We start from the raw sequence: 10554 nt of genomic DNA, 5'->3' as shown, positions 1-10554 counted from the left end.
TCGGCCTGTGGACCAGAGAGTCCCGGGTTCGGTTCCTGCTAGAGGCACGTACCACCAAAAAAAAAAAAAGACAAGAGGGCCGAGAGCATGGAGACCCAGAGCGGCTTGGCCACACGCCGCCTGCCTCGCTGTGGAATGTAGCCAGGTCCGCAGCCCCAGCTGAGTCAATCTTCAGTCCTTCCCTCTCCCTTTCCTATCTCTGTGTTGCTACAGTTTAGAAGACCAAAGTGGACAGTGGACTTTTGCTCACTATGATGACCTCCGTTTGTTTAACATCAAGGGAGATCTCTGCTCCCTGGGCCTGAGACACCCAGCTGCCAGGTATTGAGGTACCAGCTAGATGTCTTCTCACCAAGGACCCGTGGTGGCACAAGGCACTGGGATCCTGGCAGTAACAGGGAACCTGACACATGGAGCTGGCTGAACTGGGCCCTGCTAGAAGAGAAGGGCAAACGGGGAATCCCTGACCCAACCAAAGCTGCAGAAGAGCAAGCACACCCAGTGCCCAGGAGGAGGGGGAGGTCCAGGTCCTGACACTTCCCCTGCAAGCACACTGCTGTGGAGGAGAGGGAGGAGTTCATGTATAAGGTCTGGGGGGGGATGCTGGAGGGTCATCCCGTATGACGTGCTCCCTGACTGGCTGAAGGACCACACTTACCTGCCGTTTGGCCACAGACCGCCCTTGCCCGCCTTTAAGCTTGCTTCAAGAGCGTGTTCCGCATGCATGCAGAGACCGGCAATATCCGGACCCACCTGCTTGGGTTTGTGCTGTTTCTCCTTCCGGGAATCTAGACTGTGCTCCGACCAAACACATACTTCAGGGCCCCCCTGCAGGAGAAGGTGATTTGGGGAATGTTCTTTCTGGGTGCAGTGCTCTGCCTCAGCTTCTCCTGGCTCTTTCACACTGTCTACTGTCATTCACAGAAAGTCCCTCAGACTTTTCCCAAACTGGATTGTTCGGGGATTGCCCTACTGATTATGGGGAGCTTTGTCCCCTGGTTCTACCACTCCCACTGCTCCCCACAGCCACAGCTCATCTACCTCTCCGTCATCTGTGTCCTGGGCATGCCCGCCACCACTGTGGCACCGCGGGACCGGTCTGCCACCTGAACACCGGCGGACAAGAGCAGGGGTGTTCCCGGGCCTTGGCTAGACTATCGCCGAGGGCTTTTCAAGGCCACCACCATGGGCCAGATGGGCTGGTTCTTCCTCGTGGCTGTGAGGTGCATCGCCGGAGCTGGCCTCCATGCTGCTTGAGTTCCTGAGCGCTTCTTTCCGGGAAAGTCTGACATCTGGTTCCAGTGGCATCAAATGTTTCATGTCCTGGTGGCGGCAGCAGCCTCCGCCTCCTGCTGTGGGTCCCCAACCTTCAGGAATTCTGCTCTGGCCTGGAAGGCGGCTGTGCTGATGACTCCCTTCCCCGAGCCTCCCGCCAGAGGCTGGAAGGGGAACTTCCCAAGTGCTTTCAAAATTAACTTCTTTGCTGAAGTGAGAGGAAGTGTCTGAATTATCTGTTTCTAAAAAAAAAAAAAAAAAATTCTTTATTGATTTTTTTAGAGAGAGATAGAATCAATGAAAGAGAACATCAATTGGCTGCCTCCTGCATGTCCCTCACTGGGGATCGGGCCCACAACCTGGGCATGTGTCCTGACCGTCAGAATCAAACCGGCGACCTCTTGGCGCAAGGGTCGATGCTCAACCACTGAGCCACACCAGCAGGGATGAACTGTCTGTTTCTAGAAGAAACCTCTTAGAGAATTCAGTGCCAGCCAGGCTTCAGCTTCCCACCTCAGGGCAGGGGGATAAACCTTCCATGGAAGGGTGTGGTCCGCTTGGCCATGCCCCTGCCCGTCCTCCGCAGCCCCTCCTCCGCTGCCCCTCCTCAGCAAGGCAGCGCTCTCTCTCTCTCTCTCTCTCTCTCTCTCTATCTCTATCTCTATCTCTATCTCTATCTCTATCTCTATCTCTATCTCTATCTATCTCTATCTCTATCTCTGTCTATAATCTATCTTTCCCTGGCCAGTTTGGCTCAGTGGTTAGAGCGTCAGCCCATGGACCAAGAAGTCATGAGTTCGATTCCGGCCAAGGGCATGTACCTCAGTTGGTTTGTTCCCAGCCCTGGTCAGGTCATGCAGGAGGCGGCCAGTGGATATATCTCTCTCACATCGATGTTTCTCTCTCTCCCTCCCTCCCGCTCTATCTGATGATAAAAAGAAAAATATCCTCGGGTGAGGATTAAATATATATATATTTATATATATCACCACCCATCCATCCATCCATCCTTCTGTGTTTCCATAGGATATCTCTGGCAGGACACCCAGAGGAGACAAAATGCACCCCTGGACTCCACCCCTGCATGCTTCCCTCTTTTGTTTTACTCCCCAGAACATACGTATATGGCACACTATTCATTTCGTGTCTTTATTTATTGTCCATCCCCTACAACAGAATGGCAGCCCCACGAGGGCAGAGATGTTTGACTGCTGTGTTTGCCACTGTGACTCCCGCACCCAGTGCTGCGCTGTCCTACGCTGTAACCACCAGCCATGCGTGGTGGCCAAGCACTTGAAATGGTGCTGGTTGGAACTGAGATGTGGCGTGGGAGTCACACACACTGGATTTTGAAGACTTAACGTATGCTATATACAGAATTGTGTTCCTCTCAAAATTCACATGTTGAAGCTCTAACTGCCAGTTCCTACGAATACGACAGGAAACAGGCCTTTAAAAAGGTGATTAAGCCCCGGCCGGTTTGGCTCAGTGGTTAGAGCATCGGCCTGCGGTCCGGAGAGACCCAGGTTCGGTTCCCACTAAGGGCATGTACCTCGGTTGCAGTTTGTCCCCGGCCCTGGTTGGTCGTGTGGGTGGCAGCCACTCGATGTGTCCCTTTCACATCGATGTTTCTCTCTCTCTCTTTCTCTCTCTCTCTCTCTCTTCCTCTCTCTCCCTCCCACTCTATCTGTGCAAAAAATGGAAAAAAATGTCCTCGGGTGAAGATAAAAAAAAAAAAAGGTGATTAAGGTAAAATGAGGCCATTAGCATAGGCCCTAATCCAATCTAATTAGTGTCCTTATAAGAAAAGATTAGGACACAGGGAGAGAAAATAGGGGCATACACACAGAGAGAGGACCTCGTGAGGACGCAGCAAGAAGGTAGCTGTCTGTAAGCCAAGGAGAGAGGCCTCAGAAGAAACCAACACGGTCATGCATTGATCTTGGACTGGTGGCCTCCAGAACTGTGAAAAAATTAATTTCTGGTGTTTAAGCCACTCAGGCTATAGCACGTTGTTATGGCAGCCCTAGCAAACCAATACACTATTTAAAAAACCATGCCCCTGGCCAGTTTGGCTCAGCAGTTAGAGCGCCAGCCCTCAGATTGAAGGGTCACCAGGCTCAATTCTGATCAAGGGTACATACTTGGATTGTGGGTTTGATCCCTGGCCCCGGTCAGGGTCATGCGGGAGGCAACCAATTGGTGTCTTTCTCTCACACTGATGTTTCTCTCTTTCTCCCTTCCTCCCTTCTACTCGATCTAAAAAAAAAAAAATCAATGAAAAAATATCACTGGGTGAGGGTTAACAAGGAAGGAAGGAAGGAAGGAAGGAAGGAAGGAAGGAAGGAAGGAAGGAAGGAAGGAAGGAGGAAGGAAGGAAGGAAGGAGGAAGGAAGGAAGGAAGGAAGGAAGGAAGGAAGGAAGGAAGGAAGGAAGGAAGGAGGGAAGGAAGGAAGGAAAAAATTAATTTCACCTATTTCTTTCTACTTTTTTTTTTTTTTTTTTGGTACGTGCCCCTAGCGGGAACTGAACCCGGGACTCTCTGGTCCACAGGCCTACGCTCCAACCGCTAGACCAAATCAGCCAGGGCTCTTTCTATTTTTTTAATATAGCTCCTGAAAATTTTTAAATTTCAAATGTGGCTCATGTCATATTTCTATTGGACATCATAGCCTAACAGGATGCCCGACACACAGCAGGTGTTCAACAAATGTCCATTGAATAAATACATTAAATTGTCTTTGGGAAGTGACTGGAGAACAGGAGGGAGGGAGACTAGCTTTTCACTGTATTCCCTTTGCTTTACCATGCATGAGTATCTTTAAAAATAGGAGGTCTAAAATGAAATGCAATAAAACACACCCCATTGTGGTGATGCTATATTAAGACAAAATGACAGTTGCACTCATACACATAAAAGATGCCTCTCACATGTATGGACATAATAGTCAGCTACCCGGTGCCCTCAGATGGATGACTGTGTCAGCCAGGAACAGCCTGAAAGCTGTGACAGGAGAGATTCCTTTCCACACCCCAGGCTCAGGCAGGAAAGCAGGTCCCAGAGTCCCCTGCGAAGCCCCTTTCCCAGGATGAACAAACGTGGCTGTCCGGGGACAGCCATCAGTGTCAATGAGCTAAGGCCCCTACTCCTTCCAATCCTCCTGCCTGCTGCTGGGTTTGCTTTGTCCATCTGTGAAATAGGCACATTGGGCCCACTCCATTTTTTTTCTTAAACTGTCTACTCTGGAAATGTTCGAACATATACAAAAGCACAGAGAACAGGAAAGGGGGCCTTCACACACACTGCCCTCTCCCCTCGACAACCATCAACTCACGGCCACTCACTCTGTTCCACACGGCTCCCTCCCCAGCCCGGTGACTTTAAAGCCAATCCCCAATAGCAGATCACGGCATCTGTAAGTAGTTCAAGATGCTTCTCTAAAAGATAAAGCCTCTTTATTAAACCATAACCACAATTCCATTATCACACCAAATAAAAGTGAACAATAACAGCTTAATCGCATGCAGGATCCCTTTGGGGTTTACTTTCCCCAAATATCAACTTTAACCAAAAAAAGAAAACAAAGGTAATATTTTCAAATCAGGATCCAAACAAGGTCTATACATTTTGAAATCGGTTTATATGTTTCTTAAATCTCTTTTAACGTAGTCTCCAGATTACTCCTAGTAGGGCCCTCTATCCCCTCAGCCTGCCTCTCTCCCTCTTGCCAATACCCATCCTATTAGTTATCTATTTGCTGCATAACAAATTACCACAAAACGTAGTAACGTAAAACAACAGATACTTATTCTTTCACAGATTTTGTGGGGCAGGAACCTGGGTGTGAATTCCTCCAGCTCAGGGTCCCTCACCAGGCGCAATCTAGGTATCGGCGGGGCAGTGGGCTCACCTGCAGGGTGATTGGGGAGGATGTGCTTCCAAGCTCGCTCAGTAGATGTTGGCAGCGTTCAGTTCCTTGCCATGCGGGCCCCTCCAACATGGCAACTGGTTTGACCGAAGTGAGAGGAGAGTGAGCAAGGGTTTTTCACACTCGAGTGTGCACCAGACTCACTTTGAGGCGCCGTGGGAACTCTCTGGGCTCTGCCCCAGAGCCCCTGGTTCAGCGGGCTTGAGCAGGCCCAGCAGAGTACATTTCTAACGAGTTCCCACATGGTGCTGGGCCCCCCTGGGAGAACTACTAAATTATAGGGACTTCCTGCCCTTGTTTTTATTTCTTCATTGACTTTTGTCTGTTGATGGGTCATTCTTAAGAATTCCCAGGTGAGGACAGTGATTTCAACACTGGCTGCAAATAATAATTACTTAACGAGCTTTAAAAAACTGCCATGGCTCGTCTGGCTCAGCAGTTAGAGCATCGGCGTGTGGACCAGAGAGTCCTGGGTTTGGTTCCAGCCAAGGGCACCTACCTCGGTTGGGGCTGTGTGGGTGGCAGCCAGTCGATGTGTCTCTCTCACATGGATGTTTCCCTCCCTCTCTCTCTCCCTCCCTCCCGCTCTATCTGAGATAAATGGAAAATTATCCTCAGGTGAGGCTTAAAACGTTTTTTTTAATTAAATTAAAAAAAACTGCTTTGTTGCCTTCTTGGAAAAAAACAATATGCCTAACAGCCTCAATTAAGACATTCTGAATCAGAAAACAGAGTTGGGTTTCTGGAGGAAGAGAGAGAGAGAAACATCGACTGGCTGCCACCCATACGACCCCAACCGTGGCCAGGGACAAACTGCAACCGAGGTATGTGCCCTTAGCGGGAACCGAACCCAGGCCTCTCTGGTCTGTGGGCTGACGCTCTAACCGCTGAGCCAAACCGGCCAGGACTGGAGGTACTTTTCAAAGCTCTTCATGTGATTCTCCTGTGCAGCCAGCGTTGAGAACCACTGGGCTGGAAGAACCTGGGATTCACCCTAGATAAGTCCCTTTAAAATAACCACTGTGATAATAAGTAGTGTTTACTAGGTGTGTAATTAAAGCCCCTGCACTAAATACTCCACTGTATCTTCTTGTCTCATCTTCATAATGGTGCCATGACTCATTATTCTCATCTCTCAGGCGAGAAAACTGAGGCTTGGGCAGAAGGGACTCGTCTAAGGTCACCCAGCGTGGTGATTTTCAAAAACATCCGCAAATTCTTTGACACTTCTCCCTGCGAAAAGTAGAGCCTCGCCTTGAATGTGGACTGGACTTAGTGACCCGCTTCTAATGAATAGAATGTGGTACGAGTGATAGACAATGATTTCTGGGACTAGGTCATAAAAGGCATTCTTCTTGCTCTCGAGAACCACTCAGGCTAGGGAAAGCCAGCCACCGTGCTGTGACACTCGTTGGAGAGGCCCTCAGAGTGAAGCACTGAGGCCTCCTGCCTGTAGACATGTGAGTGAGCCACGTGGGAGCCGATCCTCCAGCCTGTCAAGACTTCACGTGACTGCAGCTCTGGTTGGCATCTTGAATGCAACTGTATGAGAGGCCCAACTGTATGAGAAGCACCTGAGCTGCTTCTGAATTCCTGACCCACAGAATCTAAAAGAAAATCAGTGTCTGCTAAGTGTTGGGGTAATTTGTTACACAGCGATAGATAACTAATACAGCCCATGATTCAAACTCAGGTCTGTAATTCCAGGGACTCCACTCTAACTCCTGCCCCTCGGTTAGGACCTTCTAACAGGCAAAGAAGAGAGATTAGCTTTGTTCAGTTTCAGGCATAGGTGTGCATGAGCCTCCACCCCACCCATGGGCAGACCTGGGGAGTCCTTTGCCCTTGTCTGTGCCCCAGCCTGATCCTGGGAGGTCTATGCTTTTCCTGGGACCTGAGACTGTAGGTGTTATGGATGCCCGACTGATTTGATCACCACTGCAAACCTGCACATAGTAAGTGTTCAATAAACAGCTGTTCCATAAACAATCACTTTAACCAGATTTTATGGGGCGATATGTTGGCTTATTAAAAAGCCCCCTTTGCAGCCCTGGCTGGTTTGGCTCAGCGGTTAGAGTGTCAGCCTGCGGAGTCCTAGGTTCTGTTCTCACTAAGGATATATATCTCAGTTGCAGTTTGTCCCCAGCCCTAACTGGGGCCGTGTGGGTGACAACCACTCAATGTGTCTCTCTCATGTCAATGTTTCTCTCTCTCCCTTCCTTTCTCCCTCCCACTCTATCTGAAGATGAATACAAAAATGTCCTCGGGTGAGGATAAAAAAAAAAAAAAAAGTAAGAGCCCCTTTTGCAGATAATACAATGGGGGTCTATCTCTCCTAGGAGGCTGCAAACTCACTGAGGGGTCACACAATCTATATCCTCTATATCCTCAGTAGGGCCTGGGAAACAATCATTGAAAGAGCAAATGCGATAACAAGGACTCCATGATCAAGGCCAGCTATGGTCTACTCATGCCTCTTATATGGATTATTTCTAAATATTGTAGCAAGGCAAGGCCGGTTATTTCCATTTTATAGATAAGGACATTGAGGCTCAGAGAATGTAACTAGGAAGTGGTAGAGCTGGGCTCAAATGCAGCTCAACGCCCTTTGTCTGAGTCCCCCTCAATGGGAAGCCCCCGCCCTCAGAGAATAGGGTTGCTTATGTTCGGGCTCAGCTTTGGATAAAAGCTCCTGAGAGCTGGGCCTAGGGAATAATTCCTGCCTGACCTCAAAGCAACCTCAGGCCCAGGACGGCAGCTGCGAATGATGGATGACACCAGGGGGGTAGGGAAGGGAACCATTGTGGCCAATGATTCATCTCCACAGTGCCTAGTCAACTGCCTGTGGAGGGTGAGGATGGATGGGCTTCCCCATCAGGAGACCAACCCCTCCTTCCACTCCCCAGCCTCACCCCAGCCTCAGAGTCAAAGGCAAGGACCACAAGGGAACTGGGGGCCACTGCCTATCACTCCTCCATTTCAACCTCTAAACTCTTCTTCCTGGAGAGGCAGCCATTTCTCTCCCCAGACCAGGGGAGGGAAATGGCTTGTGTGGTGGTGATGGATGAGGGCTCTGCAACCAGACTGCCGGGGTCTGAGTCTTCTGATGTGTTCTAGCTGTGTGCCCTTGGGAAACGTATTCATTCTACTTGAGATGCATCTATAAAGTGTAAAAAATACCATCTACTTCATGCGGTTGTGAACTAACACATGTAAAGTGCTTAGCACGTCACCTGGCACACAATAAGTGCTCAATAAATGCTAGTTAGTGTTCTTATGCTGTGTACCTGACAATGCAGAAAGCATTCTGCATAACAGATCTCACATAATCCTCCTGGCAACCCAGGGCAGTATCTAGTATAACTCCCATTTTACAGATGAGAAAACTCAGGCTCTCAGAGATTAAAGTATAAAATCCCAGCCTAGCTTGTGTGGCTCAGTGGTTGAGAATCGACCAATGCAGTTCGATTCCCGGTCAGGGCATGTGCCCAGGTTATGGGCCAAATCCCCAGTGGGGGACATGCAGGAGGCAGCCAATCGATGTTCTTATTGATGTTTCTATTTCTCTCTCCCTTTCCCTTCCTCTCTCTAAAATCAATTTAAAAAAATTTTTTTTATTTGCTCTGGCCAGTTCGCTCAGTGGTTAGAGCATCGGCCCATAAACCAGAGAGTCCTGGGTTCAGTTCCCACTAAGGGCACATACCTCGGTTGTGGTTTGTCCCCGGCCCCAGTTGGGGTTGTGTGGGTGGCAACCACTCGATGGGTCTCTCTCTCTCTCTCTCTCATTGGTATTTCTCTCTTCCTTCCTCCCTTCCACAAAAATGTCCTTGGATGAGGATAAAAAAAAAAAAAAAAGATTCCAGGCAGTTTATTGAGGAGAATTTGAACTCAAATCCTGTGAGCAATTTCCAGTACACTCAAGAGTCCTAGTTGAATATCCTGCCCCACCAGCCTCAAAATATACTTGTCACCCTATAAAAGCTCCTAAAATTATATAGCCAATCCCTCCTCACACAAAAATCAACTCCAGATTAAGAACTTAAATGCCAAAACAAATTTTTTTAAAAACCACTTAAAATTTTTTAGATCTTAACGTTGGGAAAGATGACAGATTATGAACTTAAATGTCAAAAACAAAGCTTCAGAAAGTATAGGTGAATATATTTTAGACCTTGGGGTTCATAAAGTTATTCAGCATCATTACTGATCAAAGAAATTCAAATTAAGATCTCTACCAGCAATGATTTTACACTCAACTGGCAAACATTTTAAAATTGAATAGTACCAAGTAAGGGAGAGGACGCGGATCTTACACATTGCTGGTGGGAGTGTAATTAGTATAACCACTTTTGAAGTCGTTTGCTATTGTCTCTCAAAGGTGAAAATCAGATATTCTGAGTCCCAGTGATTCCATTTGTAGGTCAATGCTCTAGAGAAACCCTTGTACACATGCAGCAAGAGCCACTTACCAGAATGTTCAAATTAGCAGACTCCTGGACACCACCCAAAAGGCCACATATAGGAGAGCAGATGTATCAACTGTGGTACACTGACCTGGTAGAATATGACACAACAGTTAAAACAAGTGAAGTACAATATGGGACAATCTTAGCTATATACTATTATATGAAAAAATTAAGCCCCAGAATATTCATACACTTACACTCTTTTTTGGTTGTCTGGATTCCCTTTGTTGTGGATTGAAATGTGTCCCCAAGGAAGTATACTGAAGTCTTAATCCCCAGAAACTATAAATGTGATCTTATTTGTAAATAGGGTCTTTGCAGAAGTGATTAGTTAAGTTTAGATGAAGTCACATTGGGTTAGGGTGGGCCCAAAACCAATGACTAGTGTCCTTATAAAAAGAGGAGTAAGACCTAGCCAAAGCAATTAGGCAAGAAAAAGAAATAAAAGGCATCCAAATTAGAAAGAAAGAAATAAAAGTATCTCTGTTTGCAGATGATATGATCTTATATATAGAAAACTCAACTCCACCCAAAAGCTGTTAGAATGAATAAATACAGGATACAAAATCAAGATTAAAAAAATCATTTGTGTTTCTATATATTAACAACAAACTATCTGAAAGAGATATTAATAAAACAATCCCATGTCCTAGTCAGTTTGGCTCAGCAGTTAGCGCACCAGTCCACAGACCAAAGAGTCTAGGGTTTGATTCCGATCAAGGGCACCTACCTCGGTTGCAGTTCGATCCCTGGCCCTGGTTGGGATTGTTTGGGAGGCAACCAATCGATGTGGTCTCTCTCACATCGATGTTTCTCTCTCTCTCTCTCTCTCTCTCTCTCTCTCTCTCTCCCCCTCTCTCCTTCCCTCCCTCCCACTCTATCTG

The 10554-nt window shown here is 47.6% G+C and overlaps 1 pseudogene; it reads left to right on the top strand.

Moving 5' to 3' along the window:
* The first annotated feature begins 340 nt into the window (after positions 1 to 340).
* Positions 341 to 1475, top strand: LOC118642129 (annotated as a pseudogene).
* The last annotated feature ends 9079 nt before the right edge of the window (positions 1476 to 10554 follow it).

This window comes from Molossus molossus, unplaced genomic scaffold (genome assembly GCF_014108415.1).
Source record: "Molossus molossus isolate mMolMol1 unplaced genomic scaffold, mMolMol1.p scaffold_m16_p_3, whole genome shotgun sequence".
Taxonomy (NCBI): domain Eukaryota; kingdom Metazoa; phylum Chordata; class Mammalia; order Chiroptera; family Molossidae; genus Molossus; species Molossus molossus.
This window is presented reverse-complemented; position numbering and strand designations above follow the sequence as displayed.